This window comes from Amblyomma mixtum, chromosome 9, assembly GCF_055824585.1.
Source record: "Amblyomma mixtum isolate Tamu chromosome 9, ASM5582458v1, whole genome shotgun sequence".
NCBI classification, from domain to species: Eukaryota; Metazoa; Arthropoda; class Arachnida; order Ixodida; family Ixodidae; genus Amblyomma; species Amblyomma mixtum.
In genome coordinates this window covers 15,024,642-15,032,986 of record NC_143020.1, presented here as the reverse complement: position 1 = coordinate 15,032,986, position 8,345 = coordinate 15,024,642, and positions in this window count along the sequence as shown.

The window sequence follows — 8,345 nt, the reverse complement described above, 5'->3', positions numbered from 1 at the left end:
GCGATTAAAACTAGCGATGAATGGGAGACCACGCTGAGAAGCTCCGACGTAAAAACTGAGCGCTTCGCCGTCCACCTGGCGGCCGAGGCTAAAGAGCTGTTCTCTTAGACGGGATCGGATGTCCTCCGGCCGCGGTGCGACAGACTGCCTCCCCGGACGCCTGCGTGCGGACCCGGAGGTGGCTACAGCGCCATATTCGGCAGAAATAAATGCTCTTCCTCCTCCTCCTCGTGTTCTTTCTTCATCTCTCGTCGACTGCTACCGCCATGAGCGTGCAAACTGTTGGTCCTTGTCCTTAACTCTAACGTACGTTTTTGTTGCATCTTTTTGCTGCAAGTATCTGAGTCGGTTGTGAGACAAACAGTTCAGGGTTCCCCCAAGTTTCATTCTGCGCGCTTTGTTCGTATCACACAGAGCTCAAAAGAGATGATTGAACCAATACAGTTAGCGTAATCGTTGAGAAATTGTTTTAGAATTTATCTCAGCCTTCCACCGCCTTTGTTAGGGATTCTTCACAACCGTTTCTCTGGAAAGGCAGAGCACCTGCAGTCTCAATCAGAAACGCAGAGAAATAGGTTGAAATAAGATAGGAAGAGGTACAAGGAAGCTTAACCCTGCATTTATGCTTGAAGCTGGGTTTGAAAGTTTATATCGTGTTTGATGTATTATTGCTATAGATAATACTTTTTTCGTAGGAAAGAAAAAAACACGAATATTCAAAGACAGAAAGAAGGCTTCTGCAAAGCACGCATTCATTTATACGAGCTGAACAGTTGAAAACAACTTAAGGACTTTTTCAGTGTTTCAGTGTTTTAAGTACAGAGAAGGCTTTCCGTCTCGATGATGTCTGCGAAAGCAGGCAACCCTTCGGCGTGTTCTTTTCCCCCTGCAATTAGTTTTACAATGCCCCAAAACCTTACCTCGGTAGATGTTTACGGGCAACAATGTGGTTCTTACGTCGCTGTTTGTTTCGCGCTATTTTATTGCCCATGCTCGCACGATAGACAACATATACAAGGCCTTTTTCTGATCATCGCACACGTTTTATACCCGGGGTCACCACTTGCAATTACTAGTTCACCCAGTAGACAGGACCACAAGAATTGCTGCTATATTTTTGCACAACCGTCGCGTAGGCTTAGCAGCTCCACATCCAACCACGCAGCCTAGCTCTTGTTTCGGTTTTCTGCTCCTCCAATTAAATTTTCTTCTCACTATTTAAAAATGTTTTGTTCTGGTGAAAAAAGAACACTGCGCACACGCACTTAGTCTAAGTGAACTGACTCGTGCCGACTGTTGGGCAGGTGATGGTCGCTCTTCTGAATTCTGAACAGAGGAATTGAAAAGTAAATGTTTTGGCTTTCTCCTCCCGAGAGAAGTTTCCTCCTCCTGAGAAAGTGTTAAGCATACAGCACAGCAATAAAGAGGTATCGCTCTTACAGTTCCATTTTTTTTTCTTATAAGAGAGCGTGATTCGTACATGTTCTAATCATTGCGGAATCCCGTTACCTAAAATCCCAACGTCATTGTTTACTATACACATACAATGCGTTTTCAAACTACTCTCTCTGGAGCGGCTTTCGTGGCAGATTATCGCGCTCCATTCTTTATCACTGAGCCGTTTTACTTACCTGCATGTACTCCACTCCTGTTTTAACGAGTCCGGGCTTGAAACACAGCGCGTTTTCTACTGAAAACTCGCTGCAGTCTACGAGCACGACTATGCCCACAGTCTGAGCTGAGGGGTCTGACGCCAGAAGTTCCAGGCATAAGATGCAGACCCGCTGAAATACGGCTTGCGAAATTTGCTGAGGCTTCCACGCTCCTGAAAAGAAAGAAAGCAGCAACGCCAAGGCGTTTGTCGCTGCTTCCATGAGCTATGACATCTGTTTTTACAGCCAAAGCTCTACTCTTCGTACTACAACTCCCAAGGTGAAGTTTTTATGCGTTTGAACTTGAGCAGGCGGAGCAAAGGTGTGGTAAGTGACGTCATACCGCGTGACGATGTGGAGAGCTGCTGCAGCTGCGCTCGCTCGTAGCCTCGCCGGCCGCTCGGAGCCTCGCAACTGCGGTAGATACCACCGGACTAGGGGGGTATAGACCTTATGCAAAAACTGGCGACCCCTTGCGTTGACCGCGACGCGTTTCCGCCATATTGGGGGCTTACGGATACCGCAGTGTACGGCAGTACGGGAATAGCGACGCGCACGTTGGCATTTATCGTCGTCCAAGATACCCAATTATTGCTTTCTACCTTGCTGTGCACAAAGAGGACTCAAGGATAACCAAGGAAACAAGGTAAGAGTGCCAGCTTCGTGCACTTTTTTTATTTCTCGCATGGAGCAGGATGCGAGGCAGCGGGAAGCCTCTTGCGGTTGTCGAGTGCTTTTCGAGAGGTAATAATAAGATCATAGACCTCTGCAAAGAATCTGGCGATGAAAAGACACATGTTTTCCTTTCGCGGATGGCGGCGAGGTACGCCAGCCTCTTCGCAAGTCATCACTTAATCTCCAACTACTACGGCACAACAAATCAGGACGTGATTAAATACCACCACGGACGCCTCTGCTATCAGCTCCTGTACAGGTATCTCGGTCACTATGTTTTCGCTCCATACAATGCGGAGGTCTTTAAGAGTGGCTTGCGTCAAGATGTGGAACGCGTCGTCCTCTCAGTCAGAACCGAGTTGGCCGCCCGCCTTGCCTCTAAGCCACCGTTCTCTAATGACTCCACTATGACCATTCGATGGAGCTCATCGGACACCGTCATGAGCGCACTGACCAGAACAATTCCCCAGGATGAAAACGCAAGCAGTGAGGCGAATTCGCTGCTTCCGGACATGAATGCCCCGCTTGTCAGAAACTGGGAGGCTGCATGGAAAGCGTCGCGGATAAAGACCAGAAATTCTGCGGCGCGCACTCTCGGCTGGTACACAATGTACAGGTTCTCCGCCTATTCTCACTGGGACGACGACTTCATGCTCGCTCCATATGTCCTCTCGTTTACCCTTTACCACCCGACCCTCGTGGACGCCGTGAAGTACGGGGCCCTAGGAGCACACGTGGCCAAGGCGTCCGCTGACATCGCCATTGTTCACTACAGCAACGTCAACGCAACGACCGGTGCAATTAGAGAAGCCCTGAAATGTGCCAACAAGTAGAACGCCACAGATAAGTGGGTCGCACTGTCCGACCTGGGCTCCTTGGATGTGCTGGCTGAAGCTTTTCAGCATCACGGCTCCCACAGCACTCTAGAGGGCACCAATCACATAACCGCGATGCAGCTGTTCTTCCTTTCCTGGTGCTTCATTCGGTGCCGCGGATATACCGAGAGACTTGGCGACAAATGCAACGTGGCAGTGCAGCACGTGGCTGCCTTCAGCTCGATTTTTTCATGCGCTGTGGGCAAAGCACTCAACCCGGAGAAAAAGTGCATTGTCTTCTAGAGCAGTCAACCACAGGAGGCGCCTAGTGCAGCGCAGCTTTGCCGCAGCATCGCTTAGGATTCTCGTCTTTTTTTGCGAAAGTGCTTCATATTTGCCTTCTTTTGCTGCTTTTGTTATTACTGTGTGTGCACGGCCAACAAGTGATGAGTGCAGCGCACTCTGGTGCGCCTCTCCCCGAAGCTCCTGCGGGCCTTCACAACGTAAACATGCCGGCTCTGATGTCCGCTGATCCGGTCATTGTTTGCATCGCTGCGGAAGTTGAAGTATTTAATTATTACGATGTTCTATAGAGAAACATTGAGCTCGTTCTGTTGCTACTTGACGCGTGTGCAGTCTGTTATACGCTTTCATTCGCTACACAATTCACATCCCTCTGTAAAGATCCGCATGCAGTTCGAACATATCCACTTGTAAAAAAGAATTCTGAAGCAAAGCAGGTGTAAGGAAGAAATTACATTTTATTGTTACATAACATTTTTACAATACTCTTGAAGCTACGCTTCCTGAAGAGTTCCTTACCCCCTTGCACCTGGAGACTGAAATGAACGGTACGACTATGGAGCGGTGCCTCTGTGTTTTGGCCGTACAATCACATTATCCTGTACAATATCGAGCTTGGTCGTGCTCTCCGAAATTGATTTCTGAGGAGACCAAAATACAGATGACTATTTTTGCATTTTATTTGAGCAGTTTTCATGAGACGCCTGCCGAAACTAGATTTAAGTCCCTCGAGCCTGGTTTTGGTTTGGACATTGCAGGATTATAACGTTTCTGTTATATACGACGTCCCGTACAGCGTTTATACCCGTCAAACAGCACAAACAGAAGAAAATATAAATGAGTTAAACCATAAGGAACCGATATTCTCCCCCAAGTTCTCTGTTGCTTTCAGTCGTGAACGGGCATCTGACACGTAGCAGATGAAGTTCCGTCGATACGGCAACGTTTCCCCACTATTCTTGGAGCACATTTTCTCAAGTGTGCGTCCCGTGCACCACATGGGTGTGGAACCCAAGCATGCTCCAGGCTCTGAGCTAGAGACTACTTTTGAGCATCTCTACAATATCCATAAACTTAGCACTTTTACTGGTGTCAAAATTGGACCTTGCATAGGTGAGTCATGTACTATACTGCTCTGTTGGTGAAGGCGTTCTCTGAATTGCACCGACATGTACCTTTTCACATTTGCTGCGCGCACATTCCGCTATGTGAATCGAACGTGAAGAAATAATTCAACAAAACGATAATTACCTGAACACTGTTTAGTGTGGCGACATGTAGAAGATCGCTCGTAGCTTTCTGAATGGCATTATGGGTCAAACTTGTTCAGAGTTCCCACAGAGTTAGAGTTGTGTTTGTTGAGGATTTGCGGGGTCGCAGCGGAGCAACAGAGTAAGATGACCAGCGAGGCAGGCTTCCAGTTCCGAACAGCCGGTGCCGGGCGTGCGCTCCGAGCACGCGCTGTCCATCTTTATTTTCTTCTATCGCGGGCTGGTAACACCGATCTCAGCGCCTGCGCTTTATAGCGTCGCCGGGCGCTATATGTTATTCGGAATCTACTTCTGAAAGGATCATGTCCGTTATCTGACGCTGAAGGCGGGTTCCGTGTTAAACTTAAGTAAAGTCGGTAATCAGGCGCCAGTTAATTCAAAAAGATTTCATCTGTGAAATGTGCGTAGAATCGTTGAGTGCGATTTCGCTGCCTGGAACCCTTCCAAGTCAAACGTAGGAGGACTTGCACGCAAATATGGACGTGCTGTTAAAAGCGATGTCTTCTTTTCGAGGCCAATTGCCCGAGCTCTAGTGTGCCGTCATGCACGTTGCCTGCCCCGTCTTCCTCGAGTCCGTAGCAAAGTTCTCAGTTCTAGAACAGGCCCGAAAAAGACATATTTAAGGAAAGTTCTGTCAACGCGTATTCATCACTTCTTCAACGTCTATTTTTATATGATAGAGTGGGGCAGAAAGTGACGTGATTTTTCAAATTATCGGCGGATGTTTACTATTCACAGGTACAAGCAAAGAATATCGCTGAATATATTTCTGTTGTGCGGGCGTCAGAGGCACTAAATGTGAAAAAGCCATGCTCAATTGTAACACTGCAAAATTTGATATTAAAAACACCATTTCGCGAGCATGACGGATGCTAACAGTCACCGAAACCAAGAAGCATATGGGGATGTCTTATTTTATTTTTACTTTTCATTAATGGGCAATTAATAACAACAAAAGAGAAAACAACCACCACATACCGCCGGTGTGTTCGGAAACCACGACCTCCGGATTTCACGTGCGGTGCTCTGCCAAATAAGCTATGGCACTGGCTGCCCAAACTTCTCCTTTAGGGGGTTATTTAAACGCATAAGCGCTAGGATTTTTTCTGTGCGAGGCATAAGTGCGCCCGCAATGGGATTCGAGCCATGGACTACATGAAGGTAGAGATGGATGTTCTACCTTTGTTCCAAGGCTGGGTGACGTTCATCCATCATCATATCGTTTATGCTTCACTTGTACTAGACATGCCGGCAACTTCAAAAATGCACTGTTGAAATGGTGTGAGGTGAAATAATGGACCGCTTTCATTGTGCACATAGTATTCCAACCTTGCCACAAAAATAATGCTGTTTTCTTACATGTGCACAGGGTGTTTAGTCTCTGGGCATTTATAAATACGAAAAAAACATTAAATGACTTCCAGATAAAGTCTGCAGTGTAGTTCAGCCATGCTAGTGCATTTAAATTTGTGCATGCACAAATTTTTTAAAGCCAACAAAAGGTATTATTTGTTTTATGGACGGAAGGAGATGCCTTCTATGAACTTTTAGTCGCAGCCGTCGATTGAAACGCTATTTCATATGCTTTTCAGTCTTTTCAGAGAAGCCTTCAGCATTTCGACCAGCATCGAGCTCATCAAGGCGCACCTGCCCCACTATAGTTACGTCACAGATTCACAGGAACAGTCATTGTTGGTTGTTCACAGAAAGAATCAGTGTTTTCCAGCGACGCCGACGTCATCACTGCTATGGTAGTCCCCCTATGCCTGTCGACTGTGACGTAGGTGCACTTCGGCATTGGCGGGACCAAGACCAAAGCTTCCTGTAGAAAATGGCCTTTAATTATTGGTCCTTAAATTTGGTGTTTGCAGCTTATTTTCATGATTACTAGGCATGTAGGCCTCTTTCAAGGCAATAAAACGCCCAACGAAAAATTCTGTGTAAGCACTCCTTCGAAGCACGACGTAAAACGCGTTGGTTTCTGGCGTAGAATTAACGTGTGTCGTTCTCCCTGAGCATTGTACAATACCGTTTTCATAAAATGCCCTTGCAGCGTTCGAAAGCAGTCGGTACATATGTTGTTAGGCGTCGCGGGGTGCTCTCATTCTTTTTATACGCTCAGCCATAAAACATTGATAAACCGATCTTCGAGCGTTAAAAGACTGCCACTATAAATTTCATACCGCATCGGTGGCTCAGTGGTTACAGCGTTCGGCTGGTGACCCGAAAGACGCGGGTTCGATCCCGGCCGTGGGCGCTTAATTTCGATGAAGGCGAAATTCTAGAGGCCCGTGTGCTGTGCGATGTCAGTGCACGTTAAAGAACCCCAGGTGGTCGAAATTTTCGGAGGCCTTCACTACGGCGTCTCGCATTGCCTCAGTCGCTTTGGGACGTTAAACCCAGTAAACCAAACCGAATAAACCAAACTTATCAAGACAACAGAAATTATCTGGAAGGCACGTGGGAGGACAGAAAAATTCAATTCCCTCTCGGATAATGAAATGGAAGGGTTGCTGACACACATCGTACCCTTGTGGTGAATAAAGAAAGCCTCAATTACCTCGTGTATTAGTTTGTCGCTGTGTCGGAACCGGATCTGCGTGTTCTTGTAATGAGGAACGCATTTTCACTCCTTGCATAGAAACGTAGACTGCACAAGGGGGTCACCTTATGCTCTCCTTTCTGCGTAATCTTTCTCATGCTTTTGCATTGGCAGTTCCTGTAGTTGGCGCCTGTGGGGGAAAGGGGATCATTCTTTCTTGTGTTCTCATGCTCCAATAGAGGCTTGTTGACACACCTGCCAGTTTGGCCAGTGTACATGACACCGCATGAGAACAGCACCTGATATACCACCCCCACCTCGCAGGGTACCGACGGTGACACATGACAGACCTGGCAAGCACCCCTCTTGCCTTTTTGCCTCTGACTAATCTGATTGCACATTGTGCTAAGTATTTTGGGCGCAGAAAAGACAACGTGAATGCCGTACCTACCTGCAACTTTTTTTCAGTCCATGTGGCAAGCAGTGTGTGTACTGGACCACAGCCGGCCGTTTCTTCTTGTTTCCTTCTTTCGGCTGAACGCCATTCTTTACCTTCCTGAGAAGTGTCTCGGCTTACCTGGAAATCAGTCGATCAGGATACCCATTCCCACGTAACCTGCTTGCTGGCGCCAAAATACTCTCTCCCGTCCTATCAGGGCAAGATTTCCTGAGAGCTGATTGCAAGCAAGAAACGGCAATGCCCTCCTTCATGAGCCTAGTATGGCCAGACCGGAAGTTTAGCAAGGGTTTGGCTGCCTTCTGGCGATACCCCTAGCACATGGGTTTGTCCTCACCACACAATGTCAAATCCAAAATCTGCAGTTCTCTGCTGCTAGGAACCTCAGTTGTGAATTTCAGCCTATGTCCACATTACTTAAAAATCTCCAGAAGTCGACAAGACTTCTAGGCAGGCTGCCTGCTCGGGTAAACACCAAGTAGTCGTCGACATATCGAAAAACCCGAACGACTGACTCATCCCATGCCTTCTCAATTGCCCTATCAACCCTGCCTAAAAAGATGTTGGCCAACACAGGTGCAACTCTGGAGCTTACGCAAACCCCCGACGCTTACACGAAAGCCTCCCCCT